This window comes from Vombatus ursinus, unplaced genomic scaffold (assembly GCF_900497805.2).
Source record: "Vombatus ursinus unplaced genomic scaffold, bare-nosed wombat genome assembly UNPS02000580.1, whole genome shotgun sequence".
Classification (NCBI taxonomy): domain Eukaryota; kingdom Metazoa; phylum Chordata; class Mammalia; order Diprotodontia; family Vombatidae; genus Vombatus; species Vombatus ursinus.
The window spans coordinates 17,020,202-17,036,257 of NW_020940358.1; positions in this window are offsets into that span (position 1 = coordinate 17,020,202).

A 16,056-nucleotide genomic window follows, 5' to 3' on the forward strand; every position below is an offset into this window, starting at 1 on the left:
CCTCACATACTGTACTCTGTCTCCTGTCTCAGTGCCTTTGTTCTGACTGTCCCCTGTGTGCCTGGAATGCATTCTTCTACCTCATAGAATACCTCTCTTTTTTCATGATGAAACTCACACATCACTTTCTGCATGAAATCTTTCCTGATTTCCCCAATTTCTAGTGTCTTCCTTTCCTAACTACTTTGATTCATTTCATATTTATTTATTCTCTCTCTCTTCTATCTATCTATCTCTCTTTCTGTCTGTCTGTCTTCCATGATAAAATATAAACTCATTGATAGTAGGGGTTGTTTTATTATCTGTTTATATTCCCAGTGTTTGACAAATAGTAGGCATTTAATAAAATGATTGAATAGTTTGTATTTTATCCATAAGCGTCTTTGAAATCTTTCCTGATTTCCCCAATTTCTAGTGTTTTCCTTTCCTAACTACTTTGATTCATTTCATATTTATTTATTCTCTCTCTCTCTCTCATATCTATCTATCTGTCTTCCATGATAGAATATAAACTCATTGATAGTAGGGGTTGTTTTATTATCTGTGTTTGTATTCCCAGTGTTTGACAAATAGTAGACATTTAATAAATGCTTTAAATTGATTGAAAGGTTTGTATTTTATCCATAAGCAATAGAGAGTACTTGAAGGCTTCGGAGCTAGAGAATGACATGGTCAGGCCTGTGCTTTTGGAAGATTGTTTTGGCAGCTACGTAAAGGATAGGTTGGAGAGGGGAGGCAATGAAAGCAAGGACACCAAATAGGGGGTTATTCTAGTCTAGGCAAGAGGTAACGAAAGCTTGAATTAGATTAGTGGCTGTGTAAGTAAAAAGAAGAGAAATTATGTGAGTAATGTTGTGGAGGTAGAGTTGACAAGAATTGGCACCTGATTGTATTTTGAGGTTGAGGGAGAAAGAAGAGTAAAATGATATTGCCAAAGTTACAAACCTGGGTAGCTGGGCGGCCTCAGTTTCCTCATTTGTAAAATAGTTACACTCAATGATTTCAAAGGTCCTTTCCATTTCTCAGCAGATGATCTGGTGTTGCCTTCAGAAGAAATAAGGGATTTTGGTAGAAGGAAGAGTTTATAATGAAAGACAAAGAGTTCTGTTTTGAACATGATGAGCTTGAGGCATGAATGAGACATGTAGGTGAAGGTCTCCATCAGGCAACTGGTGAGTTGGGATTGGAATTCAGAGGGGACATCAGCTTTAGATACATAGATTTGGTAGTCATCTGTCTAGAAAAGATAATTGAACCCATGGGAAAGGATGAGAGAGGGCATTGAGAGAAAAGAAAACCCAGGGCAGAACCTTAAGAGATAGCCATGATTGGGAGTGAAAGTAGGCCATGGATGCTAGTCTAGCAAGGGAGTCTGAGAAGATATGTTCACACAAGTGGGAGGGGAACCAGGAGAGATCAGTGTTGGGAAAGGCAACGGATGAGAAAGTAAGGACCCTGGAGGAGAAATCAAAAGGCTTTCATGGGGAAGAAGAATTAGACTTGTTCTTCTTTGTCCCACAGGGCAGAAGTAGAAAAATTGGGTGAAACTTGGAGAGGGAGAAACAGATTTGGGCTCAAGATAAGGAAAAGCTTCCTGCCAATTTTAGCTGTTTCAGAATAGAAATGCTTTTCTGGGAGGTAGTAGGTTTTCTTTCACTAGAAATTTTCAGGCAAAGATTGAATCCGCATTTGTCTTGTAGGTTTAAGTACATGTTGAACTAACTGGTTGCTCAGACCCCTTGCAGGGCTGTAATTCTGCTTTTTTGTAGATTTTCACAAGTAATTTGCAAGGCTGATTTTTAATCTGTCATAAAATTTAGGATAATTTAAGCTGCATCTGTTGTTATATCAGAATGTACTCTGGTTGATTAGAGTCAAAGAAATTTTGGGGAAAAATCACTTTTCTCCCTCTCTTTGTAGTACTGTGACTCCCCTTTTTTTGAGAAGAAATAGCCCCTGCCCTTACAGTGTTTCCATTCTACTGGGGGCTCCACTATGTTAACAGATAAGTATATACATGAGGGCAGGTAGGTGACATAGCAGATGAAGTTCCAGGCCTGGAGTCAGGAAGACCTGAGTTCAATTTTGGCCTCAGACACTAACTGTGTGACCCTGGACAAGTCATTTAACCCTGTTTGCCTCAGTTTCCTCATCTGTGAAATGATCTGGGGAAGGAAATGACAAACCATCCCAGTATCTTTGCCAAGAAAACCCCAAATGGGGTCACAAAGAGTTGGACATGACTGAAACTACTGAACAGCAAAAATGTATATGAAAATTTGAGGAGGAGGGAGAGCGCTTTAACAACTAAGAATATGAGGGAAGACTTCCTGTAGGAGATGAAACTGAACAGAGCCTTCCAGGAAGCTAGGACTTCCAAGAAGCAAATTTGAGGAGGGTCTTTGTGGGCATGTGGACAGTCTAGGCAATGGCATGGAAGTGGGAAAGGAAGGTCATGTACAGGAAATAGCAAGGAGGCCAGTTTGGCTGGAATGGATAGTTAATGAAGGAGAATATTATGTGTAACCCCTACCCCAAAGCTCACTGGTATGAAACTCTCTCCTTATTGGTGGAAATGAATGCCATGCCCTGTGTGAGAGGCGGGCAGAGCTGATGAGAGGTGAGAGACTGCCATACTTCACCAGATCTTTCATCAATTCCCCTTTGAGACGCTTCAGGGCCAGTCCCCTTTGGGCACTCTTTGGAGTCAGTTTCCTTTGGGACTGGTCAAGCTTCAAACCTTCTTCGAGTCACTTCAGGTGCTCCTGGCTTTCAGCTTCAAGAAAGAAGATGGAAGATCTCAAACCCATTTTAGGTTGGTGAAGGAAAAGACTCTGGGAAGATATGAGAGGAGTGGGCAGTCTTGGTGATATCCCTTGCTACTCTAGGGACTTTAGAGAGTTTCCCTTTGGGTTAGATGTAGGACACTCCATCTTGGTTGAGTGAAGTTATTTTTCTCCCAGTGGGAGAGCTCTTTCACTCTATATTGTCTATAAAAAAACTTCTATGTATACCTTCTCTTATTTCTGTTTTGTTACCAATTTGAATAAATGGGCTTCTTCGCTATTCTCTATCTGTGTTCCTTGTGGAACTGATGAGAAAGGGGTCAAGCCTTGGATATAGAGCTTGAAATCCTCCTTCCTCCCACTCCCCAAATGACAAAGCAATCAGAAATTAGAACCTAATGTACCCTAGATGAACAATATTTAAGGGAGCAAATGGATATACTTCCAGTCCCTCTCTTTAAGGAGAGCAGAATGGTATCCTCTAGCCCCAGACTCCTGCTTCCAATAGAAGTCTCCTTTGGAGAAGGATTGGGGAATAAGAGGCTGGAGATGTCTATTCTTCCTCCCTTTGCGTCACACAAGGACAACCTTCACCATACATGTGCCCCTCTCTACACATGGGGCTCACCCCCCTCTTCCTTACATGTGCAATAAGTTTGGAAAGGTACTTTGGAGCCAGGTTGTGAACAGCTTTAAATGCCAAGCTGAGGGGTTTGTCTTTTACCTTAGAAGCAATAGGGAGTCACTGAAAGTTCTTAAGAAGTGGAATGGCATGGTCAAACTTGTGCTTTAGAAACACTATTTTGGTGTGATTCTGTGGTTTTCTGGTACTTCATATTTTCTTTTCGCTGACTCATTTTCTCTAATTGCTCCTAGGACCTGATATTGGTGGGGTTATGTTGGTGATGAATGAATCAGATGATGATGATTCTACTTTATGTGACTCAGATGTGTCCAGGAAGGAGAATATGGCCATACTAGTAACTCTCAATTAGTGAAGAAATAAGGTCCAGTGACATGAGCCAAAGAAATTATTTTGACTTTTACTTCAGTTTCACTGCTGAGCAATGAAGGATGAAGCAGGAGATCATGACATTATTATTTTCCCATTTAATGCTTTGGAAGCTTGGTTTTGTTGTTCTCTTTACTATATCTGCTCCTTCATTCCCCAATTTAATTTAGGCCCCTTCCAGAAGAAGGTGACCAATGGAACCAAAACGAGGACATGAAATTGACTGGGAGAAATAGTTACCACCTAAGGAATCATTAAAGAAAGTAGTAATTTTTAATATGGAGAAGAGAATGCTTGGGGGTTGTAGGAGGGGTGTGTGTGTGTGTGTGTGTGTGTATGTGTGTGATTATATATATATATATATATATATTTATATATGTTTATATATCAAGATGTCTGCCTTCAAGGATTTGAAGGATTGTAGTATGGAAAAAGCATCAGACTTGCTTTGTTTGGCCTGAGAGGGCAGACCTAGAAACTATAGCTGGAAAGTACAGGAGCCGATTAAAACTCTACTTGAAGAAAAGATGCCTAATCATTAGACCTGACCAAAAAGTGAAATGGACTATTTCAGGTAGTAGGGGATACTCCCTGTCCTAGGTCTTCAAGCAGAGGCTGGATGAGAGATTCTTGTTCAGGTATGAGGATGACTTCTGCTTTTGTAATTCTGAGACTTTTGGCTGCCTATTATACATCCTATATACGAAGAAGGTGTGTGCTGGTAAATGTTTAACGACTGGCTCTCCCAGGAGAGAAAAAATACCCACACAATATGCTTTTAAATGTATCTAGATTATTAACATTTTCTCCATCATTTCATTAAGTCTAGACAATCAGTCAAACAATAAATCAAGGTCTGTAGTTTCTGCAGATTTCTGAGCTATAAATGCTTCCACTGAAAATTTAACAATCATCTCTCAAGCCTGTAAGAGTTGGTTCTAGCAGACCCATCTGGAAAGGACCTTAGAAATCATTTGTCCTCCTCCCTCTTTTTGCAGATGAGGAAATTGGACATAAATAACTTGTGGAAGGTCACAAAGCAGATTAGTTGGATGAATCAGGACTAGAATCTCTGTCTTCTGACTTTTGTCTCAATAGAGAACAGTGGAATCTTACTTTTTTTTTATTTTCCCAAATCAAAACCCTCAAAAGCTCCTTTTGTCTCTGAAGGGCCATCCTTGAGCAAAATAGTTCAGTTTCTTCTTTGATATAGGACCAAGTGGCCCAGCCTCCCTGTTATTTAGAATGTAAGAAACACATCTTGTAGCATTTCTGGGCTGAGGTAATAAGCACCAGAAGGCCTGTGTTCTTTCATCAATTGAAAATGTAAAAAAAAAAAAAAGCCTTAAATAAAAGAAAGTAGAAATATGTTAAGGAAAAGTTACAGATGTCTGTTCCTTAAAGCCAGGTCTGTACTGCCTCACACTAAATAGAGAACCAAGGGAATCAGGGGGAAAGCTTGAAAAGCCTGAATCTGAATTCTCTAGTATTAAAGTAAAGTAATCATTCAGTGGGAGGTAAAGAGAGAGAGAGAGAGAGAGAGAGAGAGAGAGAGAGAGAGAGAGAGATCTGTTACACACTGTTACTCACTGTTACACAGTGAATCATGTGGGCAAAAGGAAAACTGCAGTTGTTCAAGACTGTTCTATCTCCCACTCAATTTGAGAGCTATTCGTGCATAACCTCTCTGTTTTTGAAGGCTCACAGTTTGGGCTTCACTGAGTTGAAATAATTGGAGTTTATTTCTGTTGTAGGTACACAGGCTGAGATTAAACTAACACAAAACTGTGGTCTGCCCACCATTGTGATCATCGATCTAGCACTGATTTAGAAATTGGAAAATAGAGATTAAGTAGGTGTTTTTTGTTTGTTTGTTTGTTTTTTGCAAAATCAGATGGTTTCCACCACTTTTAACATGGCTCTTCACAGATAATCAAGAAAACATGTGTGTTTGCATTTACAGCCCAGGAAATGTGCGTAGAGCAACTGCAGTAGAAAGGCTGAAATTTCAGCTTTCTCCTTTTCCCCAGAGCAGAAATGGAAATGAAGGCACCGGGAGTGCTGGATTTGCAAGGATTAAGTATACTTTAACTTAGAGCTTCTCTGTATAACATTTTTATACAGCTGAGTATGGTGCAAGAAAAAGTTTAGTCCTGCATTTAGAGTCAGAGTATCTGCCTCTGCTGTTTGCTATATATATGATGCTTGGGATAATTGAACCCAAGTCTCCCTGACTCCCGGGCAGCTAGGTGGTGCAGCGGATAGAGTGCTGGATCTAGAGTCAGGAAGACTCATCATCCTGAGTTCAAACCTGGCCTCAGATATTTACTAGCTGTATTATCCGGGACAAGTCACTTAACCCTATTTGCCTCAGTTTCCTCATCTATAAAATGAGCTGGAGAAGGAAATGGCATTATCTTTGCCAAGAAAACCCCAAATGGTGTCATAAAAAGTCAGATATTATTAAAATGACTGAATGACAATAACAGCCTTGGTGCCTGAGGAACAAAAAATGACTTTGGTAGAGACCTTTGGACTCCAGACCAGTGGTAGCTAAGACAAGGACTCAACTGTCAGTGATGCTGCAAATGGATGTGAACTTTCTATGACCAATGCTATATACGAACTAAACTAAGTCTGAGCTCATTCTCCCCTGTGCCTGAGGTAGGATAAAAGAAAATGTACCTCTAATGTCTTGGTGTTGAAACATTTGCACTTTTGTATTTGCTATATTTTTGGAGTAAATATCCCTTTGTAAAAATTATTGGATATTAAGTGGTTAAGTGTAGATGGGGCACTAGCCATTGGTGGCTAACAATGGTGGAAACATAGATGATGGGGGCTCCAGGCAATGGTAGTAGAGAAAAGACATCTCCAGACTCCTCAGAGTGCCCTGAGGGGGAGATGTTGCTGGACTTATTCCGGAAGAATGAGGCCAGGGCACATTCTTTACATGAAATGATGAATTTGAGGGGGTATAGTAGCTCATGAAGCTTATTACTAGGTAGAGGAGGGACTGCAATGTTTGTCAGTGAGCACAATACCCAGAACAATGGAATTACAGATCTTTTCAGTGGTGAAGCATAAGTATGACCTCCTTGTAGTGTTTTTTTTTTCTTTTTAGTGCCAATTGCTAAAAGCATTGCATGGTGTAGGAGGTATTCAGGGATGACTAGCACCTCTGGTGTGAGGGCTTGCTGGGCCTTTTTCAGGGCTGCTCATCCATCTTTGGTGTCCACCTGTCACCCAACTGTCACCTGTGGCTCCAAGAGGCTGTATAGTATGCGAAGCAGCCACACCCCAGTAAAACTGTCTTAGCAGATGGGTTAAACCAGGTTGAGGGTAACCAACAGGCCTCAGATCCATCAGTGAGTTAGGGGGATGTCTACTCCAAGCATGTGAAGACTTTCCTCAGCAAAATAACCATGAAGGCAGGCTAAAACAGGTATTGTGGAATGATTAGAGACTGGTTATACATCAAAGATGCCAAGGTCAGCCATTCAGGTATTCTAATGGCCATGAAGGCATCTAAAGCAGATATTGTAGAATGATTAGAGATTGGTTATACATCAAAGATGCCAAGGTTGGGTTATCCACTGCATCCCAGGCCATTGCCAGTCATCTTGATTTTTGTCCTGCTGCTGGACTTTGATGACTGGAAGAGAGAGTGAGGCTGATGACTTTGTGCATCTCTACCTCACTTTAATCCAATTCATGCACAAGTCAAGGCATCACCCATCATCCACTATTTTAATCCAACATTGTGGTATCATTGGTCCTCTTCAAAAACAAAGGACAAACAACAATAGCTAAAAGCACTTACATATATTTCATCCATAATTATAGTTGCTCCAAAATGTAAGGTGGACATATTTTATAGTATTTTGAATTATTCTTTGTTTCATATGTGTTAATCTTGTCTCCCTAACTAGATTGTAAGCTTCTTAAAGACAGTGAGGCTCTATTATACTTCTTTTCATACTTCATAGAATATAGCATATAACTGGGCACAGAGTTGGCTCTTTAAATACTTGCTGATTGGTTGCATATAGAATAGAATATTTTCCCCTATATCTTTTTAGTCTGGTTCTGATATTATCATCATGTTTCATCATGAGGCAGCTAGGTGGCAGGTGGCACAGTGGACAGAGTACTGGGCCTGAGTTAAAATTTGACCTCAGACATTTAATAGCTGTGAAACGTTGGGTAAGTTGCTTAACTTGTTTGCCTCAGCTTCTTCAACTTTAAAAATAGGGATAATAATAGAATAATACCTTGCGGGGTTGTTGTGAGGATCAAATGAGATAGTACTTGTGTCTGAGATGGGCCTAAAGAAAAGTAAAAATTCTAAGAAGTGGCAGTGAAGAACATTCTGGGTATGGAGCCAGTCAGTGTAAAAGTATAGAGACAAGGGAATAACAAGTAGGTTCATTTGGCTGAAATGTAGAGTGTTTAGGAAGAGAATAATGTGCAAGAAGTCTAGGTATATAGGCTAGAAATAGAAGGGCTTTTCATACTAAATTGAAGATTATATATTTTATCCTGGTACACAAGGGAGCCATTGAAGTTTCTTTGAGCTAGGAGTGACAAGACCAGGTGTTCATTAGGAAAATTATTTTGACAAGTAGGTGGAGGATGGATTGGAGACAGCAGAAGCTATGAGTACAATACTATGGTTATTGTAATAGTCAAGGTGAGAAGTATTGTGTTTCTGAATTGGGTTGGTGGTCAGAAGGAGTGGACAGAAAGAAACTAATTTGAAGGAATCAACAAACTTAGCATGTGATTGGATATGATGGGGTGAGGGAGAGGCAAGAGTCAAGGATGACAAGGGAACAAGTAGGCTCTCATAGATCTCCTTCTATTGCAGATGTAGCTTCCTTTTTGAGCAGGTTCTCCTCTAGGCTTGTGTAGCACCCTAGGTTCCCCTCACATTTGGGCTCCCAGAAAGCTAACCAAAATTCAAGTACTTTGTGGTTCAGCCTCCTATCAGCCTCTTATCAAAACCATAGGATATCACAAACTATCACCAATGTACTCTCTTTCACTGAGTCAACAAGAAGACAAATTAGTTCCAAATAAAGGACTTTTGATTTAGCAATGTAGCAAAATAAGTGATAAGAAAAATTCCCCTATACAAACAAGGGCGTACTCTCCTACCAGTTGGCAGTTACATAACATGGTGTTACACATGGGCTCATTAAGAACAATTCATGCCAGACCAGTCTGATTTTTTTTTTCTGGAGAGAGTGCTTTCAAAAATCAGGAAAATATCATAAAGTATGCCTGTATCTCAGCAAAGCACTTGACAGAATCTCACTTATGTGTTATCCTTATGGGCAAGATGAAAAAAAGTAGATTGGATGATTAGGACAGCTGAGTGGATTCAGGATGAGATGAATATTCAGAGCCAGAGGCTGGTGGTCACTGCAGCGATGCCAGTGAATGGGATTTCTCTAGTGAAGTCTCTGAGCTAAGCTTAGTTTTGTTCAACATTTTTTATCAGAGACTTAGATAAGGACTTAGATGGCATGTTTGTCATTTTCAAATGAGGTGATGCTGAAAGGGGTAGCTAATGCAAAGGGATAGATGATAGATAGAACCAGGATCTAAAGAGACCTCAAAAGGGCAAGTAATCAATGAGTAATAAAATTAACTTTAATTGGATTAGCTGCAAAGACTTTACCATTGAGTTCAAAACTACACAAGGACAAGATGTAAGAGAGTCATGTCTATAAAGAATTTTTTTTTTGGTAAAACAATTGGGGTTAAGTGATTTGCCCAGAGTCACAAATCCAGTAAGTGTTATGTATCTGAGGGCAGATTTGAACTCAGGTCCTCCTGCCTCCTGGGCTGGTGCTTGATTCACTGAGCCACCTAGCTGTCCCTCTGGAAAGAATTTTTATAGAAGTAAATTTGACCTTAGGATGGCTTCACAAAAGTGAAGCATATTCAGAATGAGGAAGGCAGTAGATATAATCCTACTACACTCTGCCCTGTTTGGCCTACAACTGGAATATTGTGTTCAGTTCTAGGCACCACGTTTTAGAAGAGACATGGACAAACTAGAGTGCATCCATAAGATGGTGAGCAAGAGGATGAGAAAATTCAAAATTACAGTTGATCTTCGACATTGACAAGTTTAACTTTCCAACTTCAAGCATTCTGAGTAACCTCATTTTCACTTTTGTGTTGTGAACCACACGTATTCTCATATTCTCTGCTATGCCCAGTAGAGACAGAGGGTCCTCATGTCAAAGATGATATCAATCCTGGTCAGTCTTGGAGTCTTCTGAGCAAACGGAGAAGTTGCTAGGGTCAAAACTTGGCTACCTCCTTTGGCTGCTCCCAGTTTAACCTGGAGCCAAACTGCTCTGTGTGCAAAGAGAGTGATGGATGAAAAGAACACGGCTTTGTCTGGGGTGTTTAGCTAGGAAGGGGAGGTACTTTCCCCGGTAAGCTTTTGGTAAGCATTGGCTCAGCTCCCCCGACTGCTGGAGTGCTTTAAAGGGTCTGGGGAGCACATGGGACTAACAATTCTGGGGTGCTGGTCCACTGTTCTGGAACAACTAAAGTCCCAGCAATCTCTCCCTTGGTTTTCACAGGGCAACCAAGTTCGAGTGGTTTATAGCAGTATAGTATACAGTACAATGCCCTCACACTGTCATGTGACACAGTGGAAGGTAAGATTCAGGTTGAAAAATGTTTTAGTTTTTAAATTTTTATTTACTGCAAATTATTTATGGTACTCTAGATTTCATGCATTATGAAAAGTGAGTTTTGTCCAAAATCAAATTTTTTATTGAGATGTTAGCACAAAAGGTCACAAAATTCTAGGGAATTACTAGTGAAAAAAAATGTCTTGCATGCTACCAACTATATTTTTTGTGTTGCATTTTATGGGTTATTTCATGGTAACTATAATGGGGAAAATGTATATTTTCAGAATTAATGTTTTGTTATAAAGAATCGTATACGAAAAAGTGCATTTTCAGCAATCTTTAGTGAAAGATTACAGTTTTTGATGGTCACAGAAACCTAACCTTCTATTTCCCATAGATTCAATGTATCAACGTTTGTGTTTTTGACTTTTATACCCTTTTCTAGGAAAATTTTCTGTGAAAATTGAGGATTGACTGTATGTTATACAAGGATAATTACAGAAGTTGGACATGTTTTTCCTCCAGAAGAGAAGGCTTAGGGAGAAATATACTCATAGTTCAAAATGTAATAGACTGTCAGGTGGAAGGGCACTAGTCTTATTCTTCTTGACTGCAGAAGACAGAATTTGGACCAATATTTGGAAGTCAGAAAGGGGTAGTTTTTTGGCTTCCTTTAAAAAGGAAAAGCTTTCCTAATGATTAGAGTTATCCCAAAATGGAAAAGGCTGAGTTTTTAAGTCTCCCTAAGACCAGAAGTCTACCTCTCAAGACTGGATGGCAGAATGAATGAAACAAAAACCATTTATTAAATGCTTGTTATGCATCAATCATTGTGCTTAGTAAGCTCTGGGGATGCAAAAGCAAAACCAGTCTATATTTCAAGAAATTTACATCCTATTGGGGAAACAACATATAAAAGGGAGTGATTCCTTAAGAAAGTTACAGGGATAGTAAGTGAAGCCATTGGAGAAGAGATTGTCACATCCCTACCAAGAATGAAGGAAAAGTTGATTTAATGAGTTTGGAACTGAGGGAGGAGGGAACAGAAAGGTATAGATAGGAAGCTTCAAAGTGGCTTATAAAGAGAGAGTATAAAAGTATGAAGTAAATTGAACTATGCTAGGGCTTTCCTGAGTGGTAATCTTTGCACTGACTGGCCCCACATCTAGAATGTTCTTCATTGCCACTTCTTAGAATTCTTAGTTTTCTTTAGGCTTATCTCAGATTCCATCTCCTTCAGAAGTTACTCCCCCTACTCCTCCAATTATCATGTATATATGTATCTGCCAACATGTTATTTCCCTGTAGTAGATGATAAAATTGTAGAATCATAGAACTAGCTCTTTGAGAGTCAGGACAGATTTTCATTTTGTCTTTGTATCTCCAGCACCTACCAGGGGTGGGCAACCTGTGGCCTTGAGGCCATGTGTGGTTATCTAGGTCCTCAAATGCAGCCCTTTGATGGAATCCAAGTCAAAGGGATGTACTTGAGGACCTAGAAGACCACATGTGACCTCAAGGCCTCAGTTTCCTCACTCTTGGTCCTAGCCCAACACTTGTCACATAGTAGGTATTTATTAGAGTCTTGTTGGATCAGATTGGACTGTAATTTTTTTTTCGTCAAGGATACTTATGACATTTATATAGATCATTGTCATACTTTATTGAGATGGGAAAGTAGGCATGTGGATCATTAGTTGCTGATGTCTTCTTGACTATCTTTTTTGGTAATAAAACCATACTTTTGAAGTTTTCTCTTCTTTGAGATCTCAGGGAAATTAATACCTTGGTGTCTTTTAAATGATGTCACTTCCAGCACAGCTTCTGTTTGAACTTGATAGGGTCCAGCCACTTATCTCAACTTCATTGTCTTTGAGTGCCATTCTACTTTCTTGAAAAATGCATAAGAAACTGGTAGAGTCCTGAGTGGATTTGGAGTTGGAGGAATTTGGTTTATGATATTTGAGACTTTACTATATAGCCCTGAGGAAACAAGTGAAAGCACATTGCTTATGCCCCCTCAGAGACCACAGAGAACTGTTCTCAATTTGAGGTGAGGATTATTGAAAAAAAAAATCATCTCTGTAAATGACAAATTTCAAATAGGAAGAAATGCATAACTCCAGCCTTATCTGGGTGTGCCCAGATCACCAAACATGGAAGTGACCTGAGGGGCCTTTGGAATATGTTTAGACTGCCTGACAAGTAGGCTTCTGCACCATCTACCATATAGGGGTGTGTGGCCTTCTTTGATCAGCTGCCTGTGTCTTTAAAACTTGCTTTTTTTCCCTGCAGCTTGTTTTGAGGCAACTATCTGTTCCAACTACAGGGTGAAGGTCACAGTTGGATGCCATGAACAGAACCAGCAAGAGTGGAAGGTCTTCCCATGTTCTTACTCTTTTACTTTGGCTCCAAGAAATGGGCCTGGGAGTGTTTATTTCTGTTCTGTATTGTTTGTTCTCCTTAGTTTTACATGTTGGAGGTAATCCCCATAGGACCTGGGAGTTTGAACCATGACCACCTTGGAGCCAGGATTGCAGGTAGGATAATGCAGTCAGTTTAATTAATGTTATATTCAATTCAACTTAGCTTGAAAAAAATCAAGTAACAGTATTGATTAACCACTTACTATGTGGCAGCCACTATGCTAAGCACTAGGGATATAAAGACAAAAGTGAAACAGTCCCTACCCTCAAGGAGCTTACATTATATTGGAAGAGACAACATTTACATGTACAAATATATACTATATGACATAGAATATATATACATATACATATACATATATACGTGTGTGTGAGTGTGAATTTACCAGAGAATTTTGGAAGGGAATGTACCAGTCTTTGGGAGGATCAGGAAAGGCTTCATGTAGAAAGTGACTCAAGCAAATCAGATATTCTAGTAAGCGATAACAAGAAGGGAGGGAATTCTAGACATAAAGAACAGCTAGTGCAAAGACCCAGAGATGAGAGATAAAAGAGCAAATGTTTGTGGAGTATAGCAAGTAGGCTAGTATGTCTGGAAAACAGTGAACAGAGGAGATTAATGTGTAAGAAGACATGAAAGGTAGGAAAAAGACTGGTTGGGAAGAGCTTTACATGGAAAACAAAGGGCTTTATATTTGACCCTGGAGGTAATGGGGAGCCCCTGAAGTTGAGTGAGGAGGGAGGTGACATGGTCAGACCTACATTTTTAAATCACGTTAGAAGATATGTGGAGGATGGATTGGAGTGGGGAGAGACTTCAGGCAAGGAGTTCAATTAGAAGGCTAATGTAAAAGTCCAGGTGAGAGATGATGAGAATTAACATTTGGTGTCACAGTGAGTGGAGAGAAGAATATTAAAATTGTTGTGGAGTTAGAGATGATAATATTTGGCAATGATTGGATATATGTGATGAGGAAGAGTGAAGAGTAAAGGATGACAGTGAAATTGAGAGCCTCTATGGGTGGAAGGGTGGCAATGCCTTTGAGAGTAGTTGGGAAGTTCGGAAGAAAAGTGGGGTTTTTTTGGGAAAGAGTTTTGCTTTGGGTATGTTGAGTTTGAACTGCTTATAGTATATCTAGTTTAAAATGTCCAATGGCCAATTTGTGTTGCAGGATTATGGAGTCATTTGTATAGAAAAGACAATTCAGAACAAGGCTTATTTAGAGGCTATCATTTGGCCTTTGCACCAGGATATTGGCATGCGTCCATGTCTTCTTGTGCTGTCTCCTAGACCTTTGCCTCTAAAAGCACATTTGTCTTCCATTCATTGGCATTTTCTGCAAAGTTATGAAATGTTTTTTTGATTTGGGCCAATCACCCACACCTCCAGTAGATAGGAGGTGAAGTCAAAACTTGAATCACTATTGTAATTTGAGATCATAGATGATAAACATCTTAATGATATTAAACTAATTAAGCTAATATGTTGCCAGGATAGTGTACTGAGTGTTCTTTGTTTCTTCCTCTCCCATGAGAAAGAGATGTTCTTGGAGAATTGACCCTTGTGTAATTTAAATTGATTTGGTTAGTTAAGCTGATGGTCTTTTTTTGACTTGGTGATTATTCTGTGGATTATAGCCTTGAGGAGGAGAGGAAGGAGTGTCTCTGGCTGAGGTGGGAAGTGCGAAATAGAATGACAAAAATATAAATTAGAGGCTCTGCTGGAGGACTGGGAGCAGGGCACTTCTTAGGGCATGTAAGAAGATTCCCTGAGGCAAGAAAGGCTAGAAATAATACCTACAAAGTTGCTCTGAGACAGGCAGTTTTACGGGAGCCTAGAGCAACTGGAAGGAGAAATTTAAATGGGGCTAGGTTAAAAAAAAATTAATAGAGTTTATGGGTCCAAGTCTCCATTTGATATAAGCTGATCCTGGTATGATGGAGTAACGTGGTTGTAACTCTGTCGTCTATAAGTCTTAGACTTGGATTGTAATGAATTAACCTCACTCCCCCTAAAAGTTCCAGAGTTACACTTTGAATGTTGAGGCAAAGTGATGTAGAAAAACACAGTATTAGACTTAGGAGTTGAGAAAACCTGAAAAGAAGCATTGGTCTATGGGACTTGGATTTGCACGGAAGACTTGATTGTAGGTCCTTTTATAGACATTTACTAACTCAGGTTACTAGGTGATAGGTGATAGATCTCTGGATCTGGAATCAGGAGGACCGTAGTTTAAATCTGGCCTCACATACTTACTAGCTGTGTCACCCTGGGTAAGTCACTTAACCTCAATCTGCTTCAATTTGCTCAATTGCAAAACAGGGATAACAATAGCACCCACCTCACAGGCTGTTGTGACAATTTAGTGAGATAACGTGTTAAATGCTTAGAACTGAATCCAAACTTCACAGAACAAATCCCCTTAATAAAAGGATTTGTTCTGCATAACTTGTACTCAGCCAAAAGGCCGCACCTGAGGACCTAGAAGGCCACATGTGGCCTCGAGGCCACAGGTTCCCCAACCTTGTGGGGCAATCACTGAACCAGAGGGGAAGCCCTCCTATGGAGAAAGAAGGGAGAAGTAGAAAGTTTTAGTGTAAACCAGAGATTAAAGTTGGCTTAGGAAATTGAATTTTTTGGAAATGCAAAATATAAGGGACCAAGAACATAGTAGAAAATTGAGAGCTAGGGGCTGAGAGCGAGTATCAAACCAGAGAACTGTCTATGGAGGCGAGGAGGCATTAGAAGATGAGGAAGCTACCAGAGGGGGTACTCAGGTATACCTCCACCTCAGAATCCCTGTTGTCCTTCAAGACTCAGTCCAAGCACCACCTTATACATGAAAGATTTCCGGAGCCCACCAGTGGCGAGAGGCCTCTCTACCCTCCCCTCCCAATCTCTTGTATGAGTAGTGGTTGTTGTTATTCACTTGGCAGTCTATGGGAAAGTCTCACATTCAGAATGTTGTTCAATTCTTTCACTCATGTCCAGCTCTTTGTGACCCCATTTGGGATTTTCTTGGAAAGATACTGGAGTGGTTTACCATTTCCTTCTCCAGCTCATTTTACAGATAAGGAAACTGAGGCAAAGAGGGTTAAGTGATTTTCCCAGGGTCACACAGCTAGTAAGTGTGTGAGGCTGGATTGGAACTCAGGGAGAGGAGTCTTCC